Source organism: Lipophrys pholis (assembly GCF_963383615.2).
Source record: "Lipophrys pholis genome assembly, chromosome: 5".
In the NCBI taxonomy this organism is placed as follows: domain Eukaryota; kingdom Metazoa; phylum Chordata; class Actinopteri; order Blenniiformes; family Blenniidae; genus Lipophrys; species Lipophrys pholis.
Genome location: NC_137628.1, coordinates 18,199,799 through 18,226,443, shown reverse-complemented (window position 1 = coordinate 18,226,443; position 26,645 = coordinate 18,199,799). Strand labels below are relative to the sequence as shown.

Sequence of the window (26,645 nt, the reverse complement as noted above, 5' to 3'; positions counted from 1 at the left end):
GGTGATGGGTGACGAATGACTGGCGGCTGTCTAAATATTTCACCATGTACGTGTAAACAGAAAACAAACTTTAAAAATCACATACCGACACCAAAGAGGTTGACCTTGTCCCACGTAGAACAAGATTATACGGTTAGAACCTGCCTTAAAGCTCTTTTACAGTCACAGCCGCTGAAAGATATCAGGATGTGGCAATGGGCACACACTGAAATGTCGCGTAAAATCAAACAAAATGTGAATTTTAATAAAGCTCATTATTATGATAGCATTTTACAAATAGGACAAATTTAAATGCACAGGGAAAAATGTTTTGGCACCAACAAATTGGTGGAGAAGAGGAGAAAAAAGATAAAGACAATCTAAACTGGGATGCATGCAAGGCAATTTCTGATGTACTGCTTCATGAAACTCTGAGTCGCAGGTAGTTGAAGCGAATCCCAGCTAGATATGTCACATGTCTATAAGAGGTAAAAGACAGAAACACAGTCACATTGAAAGGTCATTTTAGAGTCACCCATGGGTCTCAAATATGTTTTTGGACTGTGGGGTGAAATCAGAGTACAAAAGAAACCCCAGAAGGAGAACGTGTAAATTCTCTCCAATTGAGACAAACTGACCATTTTTGTCTGTATAAGATGGGAGCGCTCACTGTTATACGACTGTGCCTCCCAATGACACACACTCTTTAGAAGGGTCCGTACAGAGAAGAATTCTTTCTTGTAAAAAATAAAAAGAACAAGTCAAAAAGTGAGTTTTCTAGTTCAAAATGCCAACTTTTTGCTTTCGGAGCAACAACAGTCAAATCAAACTAATAAGAATTGTTCCAAACAAAAAAAGAATACTGATGTCACTACTGATGTACTACTGATGCTAATAAGGATTTTCCAACCAACAGTTATAGTAAAATGTAGTCTGGACCACAACACTTCTCCCTAAATGCCAAGTGTCAGTCCAACACCTCTCTGCAACATCTGCAGCCACAGCTGCGTTTCCAGGTCACATTTCGGTTCGACATCATTTCTTTCAGCCCCACGCTTTAATTTTTAAAACTAAACAACATGATGATTTTACATTTTGAGTCGATAACGTCTTCCATTTACTCATTTACTCAAGGACTACGATTTCTATCAAGGGGATAACTCAGACCATCCACAAATCACAGAGTATAGTACAAGCTTTTTAACCGTTTGTCATCCACTTGAACCTTAAAATCAAAAACTTTTCATAGACGTGCACCTCTGGAGCAACTGAGCCATGCGCTGATACACAATGGAGGCTTGCAGTTCATGTGAGTGCCTCCGCATATGGAAACTCCATGGTTCGTCCACAGATGCAATTAGTCATAGGCGTTAGTCATGCAGGAGCCTGAGCACTCCGCCGGGTTACGTGCAACACACACACACACACACACACACACACACACACACACACACACACACACACACACACACACACACACACACACACACACACACACACACACACACACACACACACACACACACACACACACACACACACACACACACACACACACACACACACACACACACACACACACACACACACACACTTTTTCAACCACAGGGGCAGAAAGGATGTGTTATCTACCTTTCGCTGTAATGATACGGTGATAACATTGCCGTGTCAAGTGAGTGCGTGACGTATTACTCAGGTCCTGTCCACACGAGCCAAAATAATCTTTTTTCTTTTCCGGCATTCTCCCAAACAATTCTGTGTTTTAGGATTTCCCCACTCTGGGACCTGTGGGTTTTTTTGTTTTGTTTTTTTTAAACTGTTTTCGGGCTCATAAAACGCCGCGCCGTGTGGATGATCGGCCAAAAGCGGTGTGTTTACGTGAAACGGTGTTTTACTCGTGTGGACGGCCCTTCAGACTGACAGTAAATGCACTCCAGGAAAGTAATGAAGGGAGCCTCACGGCTGACCGACAGCGAACGCAGCATCCAGCTCTAACCTTGCACTTCCATCAAACTCCATCATTGTCGGAGCATTACGGCTTCAACATGCTCAGTTTCAAACAAACTGCGATGACAAGTGCTACATGTAATTTACCCTGACATTTCCATCTTCTATTCTATCTGTTCACGATACTGAAACATCTTTACGGTTTGACCCCAGCGAGCCCTCTGGATTTATTTATTTATTTTTCTCTCTCTAATAATTTCCACCTGTAGAAAATCTCCCACATTTATCCAGCGACGGCACAAAAACTGGGAGGTTCAAATTGTTTTCATGGTGAATCTGTTCCTTGAACAGAAAAGATTTTTTTTATTTTTGTTTATTAAATATTTTATGCGAGCCTCTAAACTTTCACTACGCTGTCATTTTTGTTTGGACATTTCAGGCTAAATTGGGAACAGAAAAATCTAAATTAATCAAAACGGGTTATTAGAAGATTTTAACAGCATTGTCGCGATGACTCAGTGACACTCCACTGTAACGCCACCCAAGGCACAGAAATAAAGCAAAACGCCCATTCCAGTCACAGCTGAAGTCAAGAGTAGGCTGGCTCTTTTAAAATGTGTCGGGATTACCAACATCAAACAATAAAACCAGTTTAGTATCTGTAACTGATGTGATCTGTAGATCCAGGGTGGGCCGGGCAGAGAGGGACTGGTCTCTTTTCTTGTTGTTATTGTCAGTTGTTCACACAGAAATAGATTTCATTGCGACGACACATCACAAGTTCATTCAAATTTCAAATCTAAGAATTTGTGTGTAGGCCAGTCAAATACAGTAAGTAGAGTCTTGGTGACTGTTGTTAAGTCACCATTAAAAACACTTCGAATTGGCATTTATGTGATGTTCTGCTGGTATATTAATATTTTGACATGAATCCATTTGTACTCTACTCACATGCATTTCATGCATTACTTTTAAATTTACGGACAATCTCATACAGGTAAATGGAGAACATGCAAATTTCAAACGCCTTGGTTCAGATTCAAGCCCAGACCTGTGCGGTCTGGGTGCCGATTTTAGTTTTTGCCTGTGGGAGCCAAAATAATATGAATAGCCACCATCATATAAAAATCACATAATTCTGACTATATAGGCTTTCCTCACTGCTGCTGAACATCTGATTTGACAAAAAATGCATTTGTGTTTCTAAGAATGTCTTATATACAGTCTGTGGTTCAGTGTTAGAATTCTGGCCTGCCTGGGATGTTTGAATGCCGGCTAATACAAAAGACCTTTAGAAATATGTTTAGTTATTCTTCGTAGTTTTTTTGTTTTTTTTGAACGGTCTGCGCACATGACGGCGCCCCCACCCCATCCAGAAACTTCGGCACTACCGTGTGCTGCGCATGCACGTTCCAGCTCGCTATTGAGTGTATCCGTCATATTTTAATCATGTTTAGCGTGTAACGTCGCCACTGTGTGAGCCCCGCAGCTCGTTAACATGTAGGATGGTGGGCTTACGTGATGCACCTGAAGGTATCACTCAATGCTACAAAAGCAGCATTTTAACTTTTCAACTGCGGAGCAGTTCCCCACTTCGCCAATGGCAAAATCCGCCACTGTGTATTATAATGTTGTGATCCTGCCTGGGGAGTGCAGATGGAAACGAGCCAATCTGGTACCCGGTACAGTTCTGTACATGGTCCCTGAAAAATAAACCAATAAAACTAAACTAAACTAAACTAACTAACCACTTGAAAGTGAATCTACACACGTTCAACTGTGTTGCCAGATATGGCGGGCATCCCCCAAATGGGGAGTCAAATTCTCTTCCCTTGTAACTTTGTTTATTTCGTGCATTTGTGTGTTTATGACGTGTTCTTTATCACACATATAATAGCTTTCATGGTTTTAACCAGATTCCTACACAGGCTGAGATTAGGGCTGGTTTTTACGTTGTTTTGGCTGGCAACAGTGAGTCACCCTGGTGCTGACCGGCGTGCCATCCATACCTTCTGTCAACAGTGTCTTCAGTGCATGCACTTTGGGGCCCGAAAACGTCAGGTCCGATCACGTTCACACAGCAGTGTGATAGAGGTCGCTTTTAAAATGGAATGTGAATGATCGCACAAAAAAATGGGATCCCAGCAAAAAAATTGGAAATTGAGCATCAAGACCTGTTGTGTGACTAGTTTTGGCAGATCTGGCCCCTTTAATGCAGCCAGGCCACCTTTATTCCTTTCTTTCTTTCTTTTTTTTGTGTGGATGACACCTTTTTGTAAATCACTGTGTTATTCAATTGTTCTGGATCTTGCTTTTTTCATTTCCTCTCACTTACTCGTGCAACCCTCTGAAACTCCCCCCTTTTGTCTCGGTATCGCTCTCTCCTGATTCTTTCTTCATAAAAGTGGGCTCAGCACGGTGTAATCACTTGCGAGACCAAACCTGCCATTCATACGGATTGTGAGGGCACCGCGTACTCCTTTCTTTGCTACTTAGATTACAGCTAATCATCATCTCATTCTACATCCTCTTTTGTACTGTAATCATGCCAATTTAATTTCTGTCCTTTATTCACATGGTATTAGTGTCCATTTATTTTCCCTCTTGCTTTCCCTTGACCCCCACAACCCCCAAGCCTTTTTTTTTTATTTTCTCTTTTCCCCTGTGCCCCCTGTGTTTTTAACATAATGTCCTGCAGCTCCATTAGTTCATATTACAGAGGTGAGAAGTGTCCTGCAGGGAGCCGCCTGCTCGTGATACTACTGGAGCTGCCCGCCTGACAACCCGCTCCCTTTCCAGCCTGTCATTTTGCATTGCGTGTCGCTTGACCATGAGCCTGGAAAAGTGGCTTGTCACCTCATTTTCAAGCTGTGAGTTTGCATCTCTTTCCCTAAAAATCAGAAGCATGTGTGATACGGGTTTCTGGATTTGGTTCGACGTGCAGGTTTGGGGGGGGGGGGGGGTGTTACACGGAGTCTCCCCGGGCTGGTCACTCACATTGATAAAACATGATTCTCTGTTTGTTTTTTTTAACAATTCAGAGGATATATGTGATTTTAAGAATAAATATATTCCCACAACCCCTATAAAGCTGGAGGCCAATTCATGTCTCCATGTCCATGTCAGTGTTTTTATGCAGTCTGCTAAAGTGGCACTACCCATGGACACGAGGAGTGCGTCACTGCATACATCAACACGTTCCACATATGCATGAGGAAGGAAGACAGTGACTCCGCAATGGCAAGCCGAGGAGCTCACATGCATGAGAAAATACAAGTCGTGACAAATTAGATGTCTTTCGTGCGCCCTGAACCCTTTCATTTAACTTTTCATTTAGGCAGTTGGATCAATCAGACTGTCCTAACACACTGTTATTAACTTGACCTCAAACCAGCACTAATATTGTTTTTCTTTTTGAAACAGTTGTGACCCCAAATAGAAATCCACTTAGTTAATAATGACAAAAGACTCCCTGCTTAATGCCTTCATATCAGAAGACGTAAGTGGGACATGATAAAATGTACGCGCTCTGAATGAATAGTTTGGTTTAAGATGAGGTGAGGTTTATAATCCTCGCACATCCAACTACTCACTTTGGGATACAAAGGTTCTGAACACTGCGAATAAGTGACTTAAAAATAAAGATTTACCAGATTCTTCTTCTGCAGATGTTTTAAACATGTAATAAATAAATGCTGATTTTGGTAAAGATTTATTGTTATCTGTCAAACTAATTAAAGCCAGAAGAAATATTTGTAAATCCCACTGTGGTTGTTGGCAACTCGTGTTTCACCGTTTCATCATGCCGCACATGCATTTCTGCAGATTACGGTGGATTTCAATGTCCCCTGGTATTTATTTATTTATTTATTTTATGACATCATTCAATAGTTTGCGTAGGACATAAATATAGGACAAAAATAATTCAGTTTCTAGTTAAATGGTTTTTTAGTCCCCAAAAATCTGGCCTCTACATGAATGCGCACTACTGTCCTACCATACATTGTGAAATTTACAATAAAGTACACTGTGGCATATTACACTTATTGAGTATCTTTAAAAAGAGATGATGTCTCACAGTAGTTTTCTGTGCACAGTATTGATGTTCAGGCATTTTGTCATATATTCTGAGATTAATGTATGAAATTACCTGGTAGTGTTTTACGCTATGTTCATGATACTACTAAAATACTACTAAAAGAACAGATATGTCAATATTTTGGCCAACTATTTGTTTATTATATACTTGTTTTTCCTTCAATGTGCCGTTGTTACAAAGCAAATACTTGCAGAAGATGTCAAATATGTTCATATGTCCAGTAAATGATTGATTCCTTTTAACTCTTAACTGATGAAGAGTGAAGATGCAATGAAACTGCATCCTGCTCTATAGACGGAGCAGCACACATGGAGCTCAACGTATCAACAGCTTATATCAATTCATCATGTTCATGGCTGATCAGCACTAAATCTCCCTAAATTGTATTCAGCACCATCAACTGTACGTGTTCCCCTTAAAGCGTGTCATGAAAACACAAATAAACTCGAACAACTCGGAAAGAAAAGGAAATGCATACAGTCAATCTCCAGTTTATCCGACAGTGAGTGAGAGGATGTTATTAAGATTATCATCAAGGTCCATGGAGAAATTCAAATAAAGGTTGAAGATCTTAGGAAGACAACAGTTATCGGTTTATTGTTTACAGATTCCATCTGGTAATAAAGTGCCCCTGATCTGAGTCAAATAAACAAACACAACAAATACGTTTGACAACATGACGTCCTGCAGCAGATATCCGACTCCACGTTGTTCAAATGTTAACATCATAAAGCTGAGGCGGCATAAAGACACAATGTTTGGCAACGTTTTACCCCCGTGGTTGGTTATTGTTTACAACTGCTGATTTCATTCAGATTTTTGTGTTCACTTTATTCCGAGAACAAAAAATGGTTAGGCAGCACAGGTTATTTCAGAGACGACAGGACGGGGAATAAATGCTCATGTTGCATTAGATTTTTTTTTCATGTTGAAAAGGCAGTGATCATTACACAAAGACTTGTGAATTGACGTCAAAGATTTGAAAACAGTCTCATATTTTGCTGATGGACTTTCAGGCCCTTTTTTTTCTGTAGCAAGTCAGGACTAATTATTGTATCACTGTCATTTTTGCTTCTTTACATCGCTAATTGCACTGGCTCTTCATCGGCTCTCCACTGTTCCTGTCACATCAAACGCTGCTTTGGTGTTTCACTCAAAGTGTGACACTTCTCAGCAGTTCTACCAAATCTACAACCCCCCCCCTCCGCAAACCTAACCCTCCTCCAAAGTGGATGATTGTATCACACGGGAGGGATTTTTCAACCTTTGAGCTCGTGATGTAACACAAACCTCAGTGTGTCATCTCTGCCCCCCCAAGGTGTTGTGCTGATGTCTCACATGTGGGCATAACCTCCAGTTAAGAAGGTGACTCTCTGCTCTCACTGGAGATGTGATACATGTCAGACACACACACAGACACACACACACCCACACACACACACACACACACAGTCTTCCATGTGAAAACACAACGCGCATTCAAATGAAACCTTTCCAAAGAGCTGTTGCATGATTTAGGCCCATTAAGACAGTGAGCGTCGGGGTGTTCGATTTTGCTCACATTGTCACCGACACTCCTTTGCGGCCGCGGCTTCTGCTTCAGTGTGCGGTTACTGTGCGAGAGCTGAGCTGAGCGCAGCGAGCCTCAAGCGGGAGGGCTGAAAGGATTTGGCAACTCATCGCCGTGTCATGCCAATGAAAGCCTGTCTCCAATTAGATTTGCAGAGAGAGAGAGAGAGAGAGAGAGAGAGAGAGAGAGAGAGAGAGAGAGAGGGAGAGAGAGGGAGAGGGAGAGGGAGAGAGCGACATATCGGCCCACAGCTCAACAAGCCCTGGTGGGAGAGGATTTGAGGGTAGAGAAACAGAGCGAGGGAGGAACAGGGAGGCAGAGAGAGGCAAATAACATAGAGAGAGAGAGAGAGAGAGAGGAGAGAGAGAGGGAGAGAAGGAGAGGTGGCTGTTAAGGCTGACAGAGTCTCGCATGGGGAAACAGGCAAACCCTCCAAACTCACGGAGACGGGGGCTCACAAACATATAAAAAACACTCACACACAAGTGGCAGTGCACACATCGTTCCTTCCAACACTTGGCTTTTTCCACTTCATCTCACACTCATCTTTCACCACCTTTCATCTTCCTCCCGCTGTCTATCTCCCCTCGCCCCTCCCCTCCTCGCCCCTCCAACGCTGCTGCTGTCAAATCTCCTCAGTTTGAGCTCATCATGCTTCATCATCACATTTCTAATCAAACACACACAGTGTGTTAATTAATCTCATATTCGGCTGTTTAATTATCAATGACCCTGTTTTAATCTCTCTCTCTCTCTCTCTCTCTCTCTCTCCTCTCTCTCTCTCTCTCTCTCTTCTCTCCTCTCTCTCTCTCTCTCTCTCTCTCTCTCTCTCTCTCTCTCTCTCTCTCTCTCTCTCTCTCTCTCTCTCTCTCTCTCTCTCTCTCTCTCTCTCTCTCTCTCTCTCTCTCTCTCTCTCTCTCTGCTTCGTTTTAAACATCCCATAATGCTCTCATTGAATTACTCAAAGCTATTTTTGTCGAGGAAATAATTTCAGAAGCGCTGAAATATGATTCACTCCTACAGCAGCCAGTGGAGCGACAATGATGGCACATCTTTGTACACAAAGATTCTTTGGATGCGAGGCTGCTTTTCACAACATGAACTACGTGGAGCAACAGGATGCACAAAATAAACACAACGTCTATTCACGTGCATAAATATTGGTACTCGCAATGAGTCCAGCTGATGCAGTGCAGCCGGTTTGATTGAGAACCGTTTTCTATATAATTACAGGCTGTAAATGAGTGGACTTTACTTATATGGCGTATTTCACCGCTGCAAAGCAAAGTGTCCACACACCCTTGAGAGCAAGTCAAAGACAAAGACACTTGGTCAAACAAACAGGCTGAGATGAAGGCTCAAACCACCGATTCAGATCATGGAACCCTGCCACTCAACCGTTAACCGTAGATGTTGATGTTCCATGTTTCCATTTTTAATGACCACATCTTCTAAATGTCTGGCCTTTTTGGACAAAGTAAAAAAAAAGATGAAAAAGAAGGTTTTAACAATTGTTTTCATGTAAAATTCAATGAAACTTCATTGTTTTCCCTCTTCAATCAATACAATCTCTAGATGTGATTATTGAAACAACCTCAACAGTAGCTGTTATTACATGGACAGTAAGTAATCGGATTAATAGCCGATCCAAATAAAGTCTCTCCATATAAAAACTTCTATCAAATCAGATTGGCTTGATCCAGATTAAATTAAACTGTTCATGATCCAATCTGAGTCCATATAGATGACACTTCACACGTGACGTAAAGCAGCCAGTCGATACAAGAGACAACAAAAAGAACAATGCTGTGTGCAGTGGCCAACGTCACAGTGCAAAGCATTATGGGATGGAGCCACGGACGGACTCAGGCTTGTTTGGTTCATATAAACCTGCAACTCAATCGGATCACTTTATTCAAGGTTCATATAAACAAGGAAATCTGATCTATTAATCAGAATCAGGTTGTTTTAAAAAAAGAAAAAAGAAAAGTGGCTGTGGTATATTTGACAGTCATATACTTCAAAGTTGGCTTTTGGTACCTTTACAGAAACGTCAGAAGCTTCTTGGGTGGAAGTCCAAATGAGAAAACAAGAGAGTGGGTGAGCCAAAGCTCCCTGGGACACAACCTGAACCTCAGTGGAGGATTCCACTGAAGCCACTGGCACACACTGCACACAGTCACAGACATACACATTTGGTTTTCATTTCTTACATTAACTTCAGTTCGATGTATTTTATGCCGATTTATTCAAAAGTCCGCAGTAAGTACGCCTTAGCTAACCCATAACCTTATAAAGGATTGTGGGGGCTCCCTTTTAGAGTGAGTGTGAAAACACACTCATATGCCCACTTCACAAAAATCTAAATTAACATTTTTGACACAAACCTTCATAAAACCTGCAAAAAACCCTAAAAACATCATCATCAAATATTTAACTGTTTAAAATGTAAATGTCTGTTTAATCGGGCACTTGTAGTGAAATTTCAACTGCATGACGTTTGATTTGATTCTTTTTGTTGAAGCTTTCACGCTGTGCCATTGCCTGGAAATGCGTCAGGAGTTGTAGCTCGAAAGCACAGTGGATTCAAAAATAATTACATGTTGACTGGAAGGCAGCATCCTCTCCTCCTGCCCGCCTGCTGAGTAAAGCCCACGAAAGGCATAATGCAAATGATGTCCTACAGTCTCTACTTATAGTGGGCCTGGTGCACCAGCTCCCTGACGAAGACTGCGGTTGTTTATGTTTCCTCCTGAAGACATCGACAGACCGACATCTACATACTAGTACACTTTGTGACAAAGTCGTACAAAGCAAAGCAATGAGATAAAGGGTTTATATCAATTTGGTGAAAGGCATGGAGTCATGCTTTGTCTTCGTTTTGAAGCAAATACGAGAAATACTGACGTCACCAGCGGCTGTGTTTCCGCAGACCGAATCACAGCTGACATGAGTCACGCGTTTCACCTCTGAGACGTGCGTTTTATTGCCTTCATGTTTCACCTTTGATGTGAAAATTTCCCATTTTCACCAGTGTGACAATGGTTCAATTTTAAAAACGCAGCCCACTGCAGAGTCTCGCTGGGCTGCCGACAGCAGGCTGGAGCGATAGTCAATCACAATTGGAAGGTAGTTGAAGGAGGTTTTAGCAAAATAAGCTTCAGAAGCACATTAGCCGACTCCACTAGCATTTGATATCAAAGCAGAAGGAGTAATGAGGTTACACTGATCCCTGTTTCCTCTGAGAGGCTCAAAGACTAACAATGAAGGTTATCTTTGAATCCTCTGTAAAGGCAGCTGGAGTTTTCACCGCTTCTTAAATCAGGTTTTTCCTATCCTTCTTGTCTTTTGTGACTTTAAGTACAGTGGTGATGTCCAGGCGTCCCGGTTGACTTTTTGATATCATTAACGCATTCAACACGAGTGTAGGGGGGGTGTATGTGTGCAAGTTTTCAGTATGTCTCTTGTAAGTTTTAAAACAAAATCATGTTAAAACAGAAATATCTGTTGCAAAATGAATGTTTATACAAATAAAATACACATTTTAAGAACCAAATGTAAACTGTAGATAAAATCTGACATAGAGAACAACCACATGTAATGTTTTTCTGCCCTATGGGTCATAAGAGCTGTTGTACAAAATCAGCCAGAATTGTCAACCGAATCTTACCTTCAGGTTTTAGAGTGTCTATACTTAAGTTGGATTTTAAAATGTGTTTATTAGATGGGCTTTGTCTGGTCTGCTGGGTACGTGTCTTTAATATCTGTGTGAGAAAGATAGGTTTGACATACCACACCCTCATTAATAAATAGGAATGCAGCAAACTACAAGACAAAGGATGGAAACCCGAATCACACCCTGTTGATTTAAGCTGAGTGATTATTTCAATATCGACAAACTATGTTTTGATCACGACTCAATATTAATTAGGAATTCGTAATGTGTTCCCACAGCCCTCATGAAAGTGGCATGGCGCAATTGGGCATGAGACGAGGGTTTTAAACTGGAGCCAGAGAATGAGGAAACTAAAATCCTATGAACGGGTGTTTTCCAGTTGGGTTCAATATGCAATTAAAACTTTGGGCTTATTGTATTCAGTATAGTGCAGATGTTCATTTCGCTCAACTTTATGAGATTTGGGACTATTTATTTCTTCTGATAATATGCACCAGGCAAACATTTTGGAAGAACTATTGAACATTTTTATTATACAGATCTTATACATCCTGGTTCTTTTCATAAAGGAAATGTCAGCTATGTATGTACATTTTGATTTACTGTTGTTGATTGAAATACGGAATTTTAGGACTATTTTGCATAATAATACACACAGCTTGATTATTATCTGAATAGTTCAATGTCTTACTTCGACCACTCACGCCTCTGGAAATAACAGGTGACCAAGCAATTATATGCCATATATATATCATATAATAGACATACTATATATTCTTTAAGTCTAAATTGGCAAAACCAACACAGTAATCAGTAACATTGTCTGCATCACAGTCCCCCGACTAGCTCAGTTGGTAGAGCATGAGACTCACAATCTCAGGGTAGTGGGTTCGTGTCCCACGCCGGGCGCCACCTTCCCATTGGCTCACCACCTGCAGGAAGGTTCTTAAATGGTGCAATGTGATCTGGATGACAGTGCTCAGACTGGCACCCCCGCGACCCGGAAACGGATCAGCGGAAGAAAATGAATGAATGTCTGCATCACAGTCAGTATGCAGCATGAGCACCTGTGTGCTGGGGTAAATACTGCAGCCTTTTGTCTTGTTGACCATGATCGCGAATGATCAGTTTAACCGACATTATGCTGCTTCTTAGTCACTGTATCTATTATTCACAACCTCTGTGACAGCTCGCGGCTCGGCCACATGTTCCCGTTCTGTCGTAATGAGTCAACTTCATCCTGGTCCATCAAACAGATATGACACTTAGTAACAATCGTCTGCAAGTAGGGAGAAGTGAGCAGGCTCAATCACTGGCTGAGGAAATGAACAAGGCGGGAGCCGCATGGCTAATACTTGGCTAAGAGAGCAGTGTTGGCCCACTGCTGACAGACTCGGAGGAGGCGGGCCCATTCAGGCATCACTCAGCGAACAAAAGCCCTTTGTGCTGAACTGAGTTCGATTGTTTTTATTTTCTCTTCAAACATCAAATGGTCTTTTAAAAGGCTGTTATTTAATTACCGCAGTCAGCGACACATTTGTTTGCTTCCCATTATGCTGTGCAAGTACGGCCAGAGGCATTCTGGGATAGAGAAAGGGACACCTGTACTGTCATTTCATTTACTCAAGTCAGCTGAAAGTTAATTCAGCGGCACAAATGATGGAGTTGAATCGACACTCCTTTCAAACAATTTCAGCCAACACAAAAAACGTGAAGAAGCAGGATGCAGTAAAACACTGCTGAGACTTGGAATGGGAAATTGTCTTAATTAATCATTGATTATCACATTTGTACACAAAGATAACCTCATTTGAGCCGTATAAATAATAAATATTGTACTACTGAAGGCATTTTTAGGGAAACCATACGAAACGCATGCACGCCCATTCAATAAATTTGCTTCGAGACATTTTTCTTCAACTGTGTTATTTTATCTCAGATGATTTTAGCTCAAACTAGTACGTGAAGGATGCAGTTGGTGTGCACTCTTGTGCGGTTGCTTTCACACCAACACCACATCCTGAGTGCAACTGGAGGTGTACCAAGACCACCTCTTCCATCTCGCTGTGGCGGTTTTGGTTTTGCTGAGCGTCATGTTCACACCTCCCCTGCTGCATGGTACTCAGTCCCTAAAAACAGCATTGTGTGAAAGCACCCCCAGACTGTGTACGCTAAAGTAGCTGTATCCGATAAACTGGACGCCGGGAATTACTTTCTCCCTTCTGGTGACGCTAATCGTTTTTGGTCCTGTATAAAAAAAATGAATACTCTCGTATACTCAATGTGATTTAAGGCGTTATTCCTGAAAAGAAGGACGTCATTTAACTACATTTGAATTGTTAATACTGTGTAAATACAATATGAAACTGTAGATTTGATTAGAAATACGTTAAGCAGGAACATTTCAGCAAGATATCAAGCTGCAAGTGAAGAAAAGCAGCAACAAATAAATATAATCAAAGAATTCTGATATATACATTTCTTATGGTGTATTGTTGTGGTGCTTTGTGTTACTTGGTACAAGGGTGAAATGTTTGTGGCCCTCAGTATGATCAAAGTTTCTCATCTCTGTTCCAGGGCTTCTCATGAATATGAGAAACAAAAGACAATTAAAGGTGTTTTACATACATTGAACAGTTGCTCATTCTCTGCAAATAGCAATTTTCCATATCTGACACCAAGGCTTTCTTTTCAGTTTGACAGATTGTCTTGCAGTAAATCAGATGTGCTGAAGCTACAACCAGCGCTCTGCCATCAGAAGACATTAAATCACCAGAGGGTTTCTATTATCTCCTCTAAAATGCTCCATCATGTATTCAATTCTGCACCACAAGCTACTGAAACATAATCATCAGCTGAATGTCTAATTAGAACAAATTAATCTCCTTGTCTCGCAAACACATTTTGCGCTCATACAAACACACACACACACACACACACACACACACACACACACACACACACACACACACACACACACACACACACACACACACACACACACACACACACACTAACCACGCGATGACCGGCAAATTCACGAGCACACATATCGAGGGTCCTCTGAAAGCACGAGAGAAAGGAGAGTTTGCCTCCAAGCTTTCTTCACCACTACATCACTCTCACCACTGAGTGCACCACAAGGAAGATACAATTAATTGTCTGATTCGATCTCCCGCTGTTACATCTGACGCTCCGGCACCGCTCACATGATGTCAGTCAAGCCCAAAGCCCGGTCGTAACACGGAGTGGCAGAGATGACAACAGAGACCAACGGATGAAATCAAGCCTGCAGAGCCACCGGCAGAAACAGAAAGCACAAACAGTCGATAGCATGAGAGAAAGAGAGTTACAGTAAGAATATGGACCTGCTCGACACACACACACACACACACACACACACACACACACACACACACACACACACACACACACACACACCCACACACCCACACACAGAAGAGGCTCCTCAAAAACAGCAAGCCCAGTAAGACAATGAGGAAGAGGAGTCAATTTAGCATCACCTTTGGCCGTGGCGAGCTAATGGAAAGCTCCTTTATGAGGAGTTGATTAAGCTGGTTCGCTCAGCGGAGAGCGCAGGTAATTAATCACGGACACACGGGAGCTCGCATGCTGATTGGGCCAAATCCCACCAATCCAAGCGAGCGCGAGACATAATTAGACCTGACCCCGGCCGTCACTTGACCTGACAAACCAACTCCGGAGCGAACATCCGCGTCAGTGCTCACAAACAGACGGAACACATTGAGACGGCTCATTTCAGATAATACTGACGCCAGGTATTTTTGAACCCTGTTTACTTTTCATTCATTCTGCCCGATAGGTTTAGTTTTTTTTTTATTGAGGGCGGACACAGCCGAGAATGGAGTATCTTGACTCCTGTTAGCGATGATGCAACTATGTCTTGTTTGACCTTGGATGTCTTCGTAAAGTTGCCCAAACATCAAAACTGGCGCAATTTGAGGTATTTGCCACTGCATGGTGCCAGTGGACGCAATGCATTAAAAAAATATTACTTTCATCCGCAAATCTGTAATGTAATAAGTTAGTTATCAGATTCCACAACAGTCTTCGATGCTCACAGAGAACATTTAGGTGGGGAACACGAGAGATTTCAAAGTATTTTGTACCAGGACGCATTGATTAAAATCTTTCAGATGTATTTCTCTGAAGATATTTAATTAAATAAAGCTTTTCTCATAATTTACTCTTATATTTCTGCAGTTATTATAATGCTCTCATTTTACTGATCTGGCCCAGGTGAAATCTAAAAGTTTGCTGTGTGGCAGAACTGAATCACCTCTTGTGTTAAAGCTATTAATCAAAGAGTTCAACAGTCAATCACACGACACTAAGTTTTTGATCATATTGGAGGGATAAACTTGCTTTTTGTGCATGCTTACGCAACACTTGTTTGACCCTTTGTACCATTTTTTATTTGTTTTTTGCAAGAAATAGAAAAGATAAAAATAACAGAGCAGTCCACAGTTGTTAGGAGTCGAGGCAAGTATTTCTTATTTAATTTAGTTCTTTGGGTTCAGTTTACACATGTGAATCCTTTGTCTTTCATAATTTAAATCTGTATTTTTTAATTAGTTAATATGAAAGTATTTCTATTGCCATTATTGGGGCCTATTTAGCCTTTCAAATTGAACTTGAACTGAATTCTGCTGGATTCGTTTTGTTCTTCTGCATGTTGAGAATGCTGCCCAGTCTATTGAAGCGCTCTGTCAAATTTGTTTTTAAGAATATAATATGATATTGGTGTCTCACTGTCGGCCTGGACAGCCTCTGTGTGGCTCTTTTATGTGTCACATCTCTGTGTCTTGATGAAGCTCTCACCCTAATGTGCTCTCATTGTGCCAAATTTGTCTTCCAGTGTATTTCAGTCTGCGTCTTACCTCGTGTCAGTCTCTGTTTGTTTCTGTTTGCCAATGATTCGAGGCTTGTCACCGTTCCGAGGAGGATTTTATGACTCCTGGATTTGTTTTTGTTTGCTTCTTCTGCCAAAGTTGATTAAAGGCTGATCATTTCAGCCAACGGCCGGTTGGGGGTCCTTCATCTTCATCTTCATCTTCTGACAACGTCATGATCGCGATCAATCATATTGTTTACTTTGAATTCATTGAGCTGTTAGGATGTTTAATTTTTTTTCAGCTTTTGTAGATAACTATGTAGTATTGCTTCATTTGAATTAAAAAAGAACAATTTGGTCCAAAGTAATAGAGGATCCTCTGCCTGTATGTGCATTTGGGATGTGCGCAATTAGGCCCTGTTTACATGGCAAGACACAAGAGAAAACGAAAAACTTTCATTGCGGTTTAGATGTCTGTTTCCACGACAACGGTGCTCGGCTCCTCTGAAAATGCAGCTTTTTGCACCTGGCTCCCAAGATGAAATTTTTCAAAAAATGCTCTGACTCTGTCTCCATGGAAATGGAGGAAAATGCAATTTTTTGATAAACGTTCCGTTTCCACTGAAATGGGGGGAAACTTTACTGAAACGCTGCTACTGAGCATGTGCACCACGGCCATAGTAAAGAGCTCCACTGCACACGCGTGAGTAGATGGACAATAACAACAATGTCCGCCTCCAGAATGTCATGACTCCCAGTCACCTTCTCCTGAGACTTGGTAGTCTTATAGTTGACAGTCAATCGTAATAACAATCCAACTTGGTCGTCTGTCCATAGGAATGTCTGAGTATTCCCATTGTTAATGTTTATAGCGTATTGTTCTCTGCACACATGTGCATGTGGCTTCTTTACAAAAACAACCAACAGCGCCAACTTGTCGCCTGGCATGAAATCTACTGTTTTCAGCGTTTCTTCTGTTCCCATGTAAACGGGGCAAGAGTTGGCTTGGATATGAAATAACTGCCCCCAGCTAATAGGCACCCGAAATATTATCCAGTTACACCAAACTGTTCCAGAAGTAGACTGCAGTTTTTAAAACGTCTGCTCTTAAAAACAATATAAGTAAATGTGATCACTTCACTGAAGTTTTGGGATATCAATGTGAACATAATGCTGTTCGCTGCTGCTGCTGACGGTGTTCGCAACACTTTTCAACAATTCCATATTGCTTCACTGAAGATGCTGTGACCCAGCAGCTCATCGTGACTATGACTCTGCAAGATATGCCTCACACTTACCTGAGTGTTTTCTCGACTGTTTTGAGAGTAAATTCAGGAATATGTCACTCTGATGTAACGATCACTTTTTTTTACAAATCCAAACTTTTTTTTTTTTTTAAGAGTGATGACCCAAACGCTGCATCCATAAAGTGCTGCTGAAGCTGCGCCATGGTCAGTATTGCTCAGAGAAATCTAATGAGACACGTTCCCGTCGCTTTGTTTTCTCTGCAGCTGCTCATTGAGTGTGTGTCCGTCACAATGAGCGGCCTCCAGCCGGATGCGCTTGTTTTTCTCTAAGTGCTTAAAAAAATAACCACATAAACTATGGGGTGCTCAGGTTTGCGGCACCATCTGCTTGGAACGAACTACCAAAAAAAACCTGAAACTCAAAAACCTGGTTTCACTGGACTCTTTTAAAAAGTTGCTTCGTGACTTGGAGACAGACACATCTGTCTGCAGATGAATGATGGACTTAATTTAAATTTGTGGGCAACTTTTTTAGCTAATTTGCATGTTTTTTTAGTGTATTGAAATTTTTCTTATATGTTTTCTGTGTTTCATGTGCCTGTTCTGTCTGGAACCTTAATGTACTGCTGTCTGTCTTGACCAGCACACTCTTGAAAAAGAGATTTTTAATCTCAACAAGGTTTTTTTTTTTTTTAAGTAAAATAAAGGTTAAATAGCTCAAATAAATGGGAGTACACAGTTTGGATGGCAGTCTGCACAAAGCACATCCTGATTTGTAGATACATAAAATAAACAGAGATGATGGTAATATGATATAATGTGAGCAAGACCAACAGTTCCTGCTCGTTATATTAACTAAAACCATGTTACAGTGATGAATTGCAGCAGATTTGATCAGCTGCATATTAGCCTTCTTCAGTGTTCACTATGCATTTTGACATTTAAAATCTTGTGACCTTTAGGTAACTTTAAAGCCATCACGGAAGGGAAGAAATTATTAAATTATAGTGAATGACTAAATAATTAGTGAAGGATGTTTTATTTGTAGCTTCTGCTCCGGCACACCGTCCCCGTGTGGCGCAGACATCTTGGTCGCTTGAAGCAAAAATGAAGAAAGTTTAATGAATGTCATGAAGCAAGTATGAGGGTATGGAAGTATGAGGGTTGAACTTCTGGTTAGGATTTGATTCAGACCTGGAGTTGGATTCAGTAAGTTTTCCAAGGACAAGTGAATAGCGGGTTGAATAAAGGGTTGAATCGTGTCAAGCCTGCCACTCTCTCTCTCCACACAGATGTTCATGTTTTCATTTCATCACTTGTTATTTGCAATCAGTTTCACTTTGCGACGTCAATATAACTCAACATTTCCTGCAGATGTTTCCATTAAAAGCGTACCAGGAAATGGAGAGCCCTTTATGCCACTGGAGGGTTTTGAATGTCAAACATTTGCGTGTGAAGCGCAGCTTGACAGCGCATGCAAAGTGAAGAGGCAGAAGTGAATAATCAAATAAGCGAACGGCGGCGTGAGAGGTTGTGAAAGCGCCGTGGTTGCTCGTGGATGGATTAGGAGTGTCGAAAAGTACTGAGCAAATTTGTCATCGCAGGTAAACACAAGGGAACGCTTCAATTTGAGTTTGAATACAGGCAAACATAAAAATAAAAAAAGACACATTTTGGAAAATGTACACTAAAAATTAAGAATGGGTGGAAAAGGCCTGGCACGGGACGAGTCTGTTACACATAAAGGTCACTCTCAGTTTAAGTCAGTATCCCACTGATTTTAGTACATCAACTAAAGCTCACTAAAATAGTGTTTTTCCTCATTTAAAAGTCAAGAAGAGCAATTACCTCCATTGAAAATCTGCTAATTGCTTATTACTGGTCCAAATATGAACTGACCTCTATTTTCTTGTTTTAACATTCAACAGTGCAACTTTGCTGGACTTTTCTTCTTAGTAATACTTTTATATCATCTATATTGTTCTCATCGTATTCCTTAAACAGGTATCATTGTTGTCTTGCTCCAGGTCTGCTATATAGTGGGTCATCATCACGGCCATCGGAAGCATTTAGGATGCAGCATTTCAAAGTCTTTGGGGCAGTGGTGGCCTTGAGGTTAAAGCTGGGCTTGGGATATGAAGTTCACAGGTTTGAATCCCACAGCTGACAGGTTGCCATTGTGGGCCTCACCCTGCTCCGAGCACGCAAAGTTTATGATAGTATGGGTTTTTCCTCAAGATTTATAAACTACTCTTTCTTTGTTCTTTAAACGGCAAACATCCAGCACCTATAGCTTCATCCCTCCAGGACGATTACTCGGTCACCGTTCGTTCAGTGCACATGATATTTGACAGGTCAGTCAGGATCACATTCCTCTTATTCCTAATGGAGCTGTATATACGACCCTGAATATAAGATATATTCAAAACCATTTCAGGGAAAAAGAAACAAGCTGTTATAATCAGATCTACCATATTTGGTATTTTACTTGGTTTACAAGCCCGTTTCACCAACTAGATTGAACCCTCTGGCAGTGGTATTGGCCGGAGGGCCATACGTTTGACATGCTTGGTTTATATAAATGAACTATTTAAATAGACAGAATCATAGTGTTCATTCTCAGCATGTTTAGTTAGTGTGTTAGATCACATCTTCAGGCACAAGGATACTAAAGACCATCATAGAGCAAAAATAGCACCCTCAATAAAGTGATTTGACTTTTAAACATGCAGAGTGCAGGAACTAACTTAATAACAAAATTGTTCAAGCTTTATTGGCAGCTCAATTTTAATGCTCATATATATCGTGCCAGGTAAATGTGTTTTTACCTGAAAATTAACCTGAGTATTTGAGACATTTTTCTAGCCATGGGTGGAAAAGGCCTTGGTGCAGTTCATAAGTGTGCGCGGCTGACCCTGGTGGAACCCAGATGAGCCGACCAAGACAGCCTGACAAGAAGGTTTCCAAACAAACTCTGTGAAGTCTGAACACAGTGAGAGCCAAACATATCTAAACGGGAAAAACACAGGATGTGAAGGTGCCAAAGCGGCTCTCTCCCTGCTGTTTAGGTAGGAACTCCTGATAGTTCTTTATACTTTGTATAAGCAACCGTGAGCTCTGCTCTCAGACAGTAAAAATAGCACCGCACTATTCCCAGAAACACACAGCACAGTCGTGGAAGTTAGAGAAGTTTCATCACATAATATACCCCCCCCCCCCCCCCAAAAAAAACAAATGAAAGAAAGCAAAGTGCATCAAACTTAAAAGGCAATATTTCTTTTCTGAACCAAGAAACCACCACACAAGTGTGAGCACGGGCTGAAAAGCTAAATGAGGACTGTGTATCAGTAAAAGTGAAATAAGGTCAAACACTATGTACTGTGAGAACTCCCTCCACTGCAGTGCAATGCTGGAAGCTCCTGGGCTGATCTGCAGCTGTAAGGCCGCTAACCGCTGAGCCGGTAACCGTGTCAAAATGCATGTTTGCCCCCCCCCCCCCACTCACACACATACACAGACACACATCTTCCCCCACAACCACATAGTCTGCCTTTTCAATTCGGCTCCTCTCTCTAACAAGCACACAGGGTGAGAGTGCAGGCTGGAGTCAAGCGCAGCGTGCAAAGAGACACGCGGTTCAAAACCCTGTCATGACGCACACATCTCTCTACTCCATTTCACTTTCTGTGCCCCCCCAACCCCCCCCCTCGCTTCCACTTTTCTTGAAGCGTTAAGCTCGCGTGCGTCCTTGACCGCACCTGCTGAATGAGAGTGATTTTCTCCACTTTCTCATTCGTACGCTCATCCTGCTTTTCTCTCAATCTGTTGCACTTTGTCTGCCCCCTTTTCCTGAAACTCCATCTCTGTGTGCATATATCTCGCGCTCCCCTTTTTATCGCTCAGGCAGTTAAATCAGATAGGCCGGATAAGTGCGGCGGGGTGGTTACACAGATACCAAAGGCACCAGAGAGCACCAAAAAAAAAAAAAAAAAAAAAAAAAATCAATCACTTCTCCCCTTCCCTTTCATCAGCTCTCTCTCTCTCTCCTTCTTTGTATCCTTCAATCTTCCCGCTCTTGTGTTCGCAGCATCTTCCTCGTCATCATTATCTTTTGAATATCATTCAACATTTCCTTCCTATTTCACATGTTGATTTTATTCCCCCCCCCAACAAAAAAAAAATTGAATAAAAAAAAAAAAGAAAAAGGATGCCCTCTCTCCACAAGAGTTTCAATGGAGAGCGCAGATGCCAACACATCTCCCATGCATTTCCTCCATTTGTGCTGCATGTCTCCTTCAGCGGTGCGGGAGTTTTTGACTGACAGCAGCTGGCCTGTCAAAGACGGGAAGTCAGGGAAGAAGAGGACGAGGAGGCAAAAAAAAAAAAAAAAAAGTGAAGATGAGACGTACGGAGAGGGAAGGAGTGAAGGGATGGAGAAAGACATTTCTAATTCAAAGAGACATGCAGTGTTTCCGTGGCAACTCGGTTTCTATGGAAACGGTCTTGCTAAAGATGCCATTAGTGTGAAGAAATACCTACTTACACTCAACTGCACTGTATACACACAAATATAGGAGCATGGCCGCCCTGAGCGTGAGTTAAGTCTGCATCTGCAAACACACGGGCGCATTACAGCCAACGGCGTCATACGCCGACACACCTGAGGTCAATTTTAATAGCTCAATTACAGGCCACTTACGTTGGGAGCTCAATTATAGGTTTAGCCCTTTGGGAAAAGAGGTGACAAATTGTCTTGCTAATAATATTAGCTGCATTTGCAGCTTTAGAGCCCAGTTTTGTTGTGACTTCTCTCTTCAAATTACGTCTTTCAGATCAGGCTGCAGGGGCCAAACTCTCCATATATTGTCTCATTGACTATGACAGTCTGCAGGCTGGCATCACCCACTCATCGACACAAACACACATATACTATATATAACTGGCACAAGCTAAGCCGGGGTGACAGAGCTGCACAGCATATAAAAAGTCGTACTGGCTGGATGTAGAGGGGCAGGAGGGGGGGGGGGGGGGGGTCGAGCGTAGAATGAGCTGCATGTGCGAGTCGTGTGCAGACGTCCCTGAAACATCTCAGCTGTTCTGCAGGAGATGGCTGATGATTCAACATAATGAGCTATGCCTTCAACAACAGACACGGAGTGACGTCACAGCTTCATCAGAATAAATCACCTCAGATCACCACCACCACCACCACCACCACACCCTCCCCTCAGGCAAAATAATAAACTGTGGAAGAATTATCATCTATTCATTCGTCTATTCTCTCGGTTTGAGATGATTATCAGGTGTAAATAAACAAACTGTCTTCCTTTATAGAAGATAACGAGGAGCATATCACATCCCGACATCTTAAAAGCCATCCAAGACAATAAAACCAGAAATTAATATTGTGAATAATGCATCGATCCGTTTTCTATAACACTGAGGCAGAGCGCTGGAGACAATCCCAGCTGATTACAGATAAAGTTCAGGATAAATCCTGGGCAGTTCTCCAGTCCATTACAAGCAAAAACACAGAGACAGACAGTCACACTTTTTTTTTTTTTACCTCAAATACGAATACAGAGAAAACATGCAAACCCCACACAGAAAGGTCACCAACCCCCATGTAAATAATTATCTGCCTCTGAATTCACTCTCTAGTTCTCACAGCTCCGACACTATAATATAGGTTTATGTAAAAACAGTAACAGGCAGCATGTTTTATGCAGTACAGGAAATGCTGAACCAGCTCTTCACGGTCTGATCCCCTGACAGAATAGATAGCTGGTATAGCAGCCAACAACCAGCCGGGGCTGTTAATGATAGTTAAGTTCTGTGTCTTAACTGACCAATGAAATCTGAATGATTAGAAGAAGTTTTAGAATCTGCAAAGAATAGATGAGTGAAGCCCACAACTTCACTTCAATTCACAAATCATGGAATATTATTGGAACTTTCAGATATAGGGCATGCGCACACTATAATTCAATATAAATGTAATTTGGCAATTAAGATCAATTGATCAAGAATCAATAAATTCCTATTAGCAGCTGAATTTAACCAAAGCAGATGTCACTAATCCACTATACAGTTATACTTTGTATTGGTACAGAGATGCCAAGTACTCATGTTATAATCATTATAACGTTTAGTAAAATTTGCAATTTCGCCCCTAAATATCTATAACAAGACAGAGGCAACGATAACTGGTCAAAGTCTCTCTCTGCTATGAAGCTCCTAAACACAGCGAACGCCCATTTTAAATGACTTTATTTAGAAGACATTATTCATTTCTTACCGTTGTACTGTTTTATACTGCCTTGTTGTATATCTTATGTGCTTTGTCTTATCTTTTATCTCATGTTATCTGGTTTTATCTTCTTGTTCTGACATTTCCCTCTGTCCCATGCTTAATTGTTCCCTTGACAGATTGATGATTTATTATTGACTGAATGCATGAATGTATTAACAGTGGGAAGTTATGAAATGCCCTTTTTGGGATAAATCAAGTTGTCTGAACTCAACTGAACTTGTCCTCAGAACAGGATGCACAGTAAACATGAATCTATTGTTTTACAGACCAACAGCAATCAATGAAATCCATCGGTTCATCAGCGATAAAGCACAAAGGGAAAAAGTGAAGTTACGTCACATCCAGCGTTGAAAATAGAAATTGCATCTCTGTGCAACAGTATAAAAACAAAAGAATATTGTGTTCGATTGTGTGAAAATCGAACGTCACATCAAACCCTTTTTCCATTTCATGAAGCTGGACAGCCAGTTTGAAAGAAGCAGGATTCAGTGTTATTATTTTTGTTATGTTACATACGTAGCCTTCAAGAATTTAAAACTATTCAATAAGTTGAAGTGGATATACACATCCTGTTGTAGTTTTAAGCTTTGAGTGGAAGCTGCTTTCTCTAGGAACCTGTCATTCTCCCACCATGATTAAAGAGAAAAGTTTATTTCTCAAAGCCGTCTTACGGTGCTGTGTGTGAATGATGAATCACACTTTTATTATTTACGCTTAAGACTTGCCTTTTTTTTTTTTTGCCGGGTATGTCAGGAAAAAAGGAAAATATGTTGAATTTTCTTCACTTACACACCCAAGCAATGGCTTTGAAGGGTGAGAATGTAAGCTTTGAGCCGGTGCTCGCTGGGAAGCGCTGGCTTACTTTGATGCAGAACAGAAGGGGGAAAAAAAAAAAAGGAGGGGGAACGGAGGAAGATTAGAGGGAAGAGGCGAGAGAGAAAGATGTGGTGGAACGATAGAGAAAAAGAGTGTGACAATAGGAGTGAGAGACACTGAGGAATCCACAGGACGGATGAGAACAAAGAGGCAGAGAACACAGAGGAAGGCAGGATATGTACAGTAAAGATGAACATTTTGGGGTCTGTCGCTCCGTAACCAGGGCGAGTGGAATTAACGTGAACGTGCATGATGACGCTCTGCAGGGTTGAACTGCTGCAGCGTCCCGTTGCCCCATCGTCCGGGTTTAATCGCCGTCAGAGGAACACACTCAAGCAACAAGCTGACGTGACGCCGAACTACTCCGAAATCCCTAACGTGTGCTGTGTGGCGGAAACAAAGAACAGATCACCAGGTTCAATCAGCTTTCATTAATGTTGCAGTATTAACATACCTCTGCAGAGGCTTGACACTCACTGTATTTTCAGGCTTTCTGCGCATTTCAAATGCCTTGTACTAAATATAGAAAACAGCCCCTGAGGCTGAGAACCACTGATATTTAGTACATGAGGTACAACACGGTAGATTCATTGTATAACTCCATCAGTGTCGTCGTTTTGCTGCCTCAGCAACAGTTTGGAGCGTCGGTTTTCTGCAAAGTGACAGTTTGATGGCTCTATGGCAGGCAACTTAACAACAGCCTCCAGAAAAATGACAGAAGTTACCTGAAAACACACAGAAAGACGTGTGCACACGCTGTATGTTCTCCACCTGAGAGGAATTAAGCAAAACAAGCCTCGGAGTGCGAGGTGATGGGCGACGGATGTGGCTGTAAGGCACATCGGGAGGCCCGAGTGCAGTGTAGTGAAAATGTTGAGAATCAGGCCAAGGCTGATTAGAGAAGCGATGAGGGCGGGTGAACGAGTGCCAGTGAAGACGCCACTCACTGAGTGTCACTCTCACCGTAGATAAAGACCACTGAGCCGGATGTGTCAGTCTGTGCTACTGGAGAGACTCGCCAGCTGTCACCAACAGATATTACTTGCTGCTCTCCGCTGCCAACGCACACGCCGGCCAGGGGCAAACAAACACACGGCCGCGGAGACAGGCATGTGGAACACATGCTCCGACATGGACACACATCCAGACACAAGCTAGGCTCTTAATAAGATGTTACACGGACATTTCCCAAGTTGTGGGAACATTAGAATCAGCGATCCTTCTGCAAATACATACGAAATGTGACAGGATTACATAATCATTAGTGGCTCAGGTTGGGAGGTGGGTTGGTCGATAATTGTAGGGTTTGTGACTTGATTCCAATTTCGTCCTGTTCCTATGTTGAAAACTCGAGGAAAAACAAAATCAACCCAACTTTGCTCTCAGAAAATGTTCCCTTGACCAAACATGTGTTTTTGGAATAGATTAGTTACTTTTGTTGTAGCCACACTATTGTTGTTACACTTTACTGTCACATTTTACCAGCGTAGATGATAACTGTAATAATAAGCCTTTATGGGGAAAGTGACCTAATGTGGTTACTGTTGTATGTTTCTTAAAAACAAACCATTATAAGTTAAAACAATCAACTTTCTGATCAAAATCAAATTGTTGCTGGATTGTGTTTGTTTCTAACCAACACCAGTTTGCTTTTTCTGCCGCATGAGACTGAGATGCATGAACAGGTCCATTTATAAACTACATTAGTTGTTGCCAGAATCCCCCAAAACACATAATAAACCCAGTTAAAATGGGTTTAGACAGATTATGTGATAAAATTGTTTAAGATTCTGTTGATAATCTGATATTATTGACATCACATTTTTCCTCCACCATAACCATGGAGAGAAAATTCTTATATTGTGTGAGCTTTAATCCATAATCCACATGTGCTTACTGCTGATACTGAGGTTACATTATCGTAAAAAGATATTGAACTAAAAAAAAAATTAAAAAAAAGAGGGTTCCGTTATATATATATAAATATCTTCATAATCCATGTTTACATATATGCTGTCTTTTATGATTTCTTTTGAATTGGAGATACGTTAACCACAGGCGA

The 26,645-nt window shown here is 41.5% G+C and overlaps 1 protein-coding gene across 1 annotated transcript in view; it reads right to left on the bottom strand.

The window, feature by feature from the left end:
- Nucleotides 1-26,645, bottom strand: part of grin2bb (glutamate receptor, ionotropic, N-methyl D-aspartate 2B-b) — a gene marked incomplete at its 3' end in the record, with an annotated part of 108,689 nt that overhangs the window by 48,775 nt on the left and 33,269 nt on the right. The gene's annotated exons all lie outside the window — the stretch shown is intronic.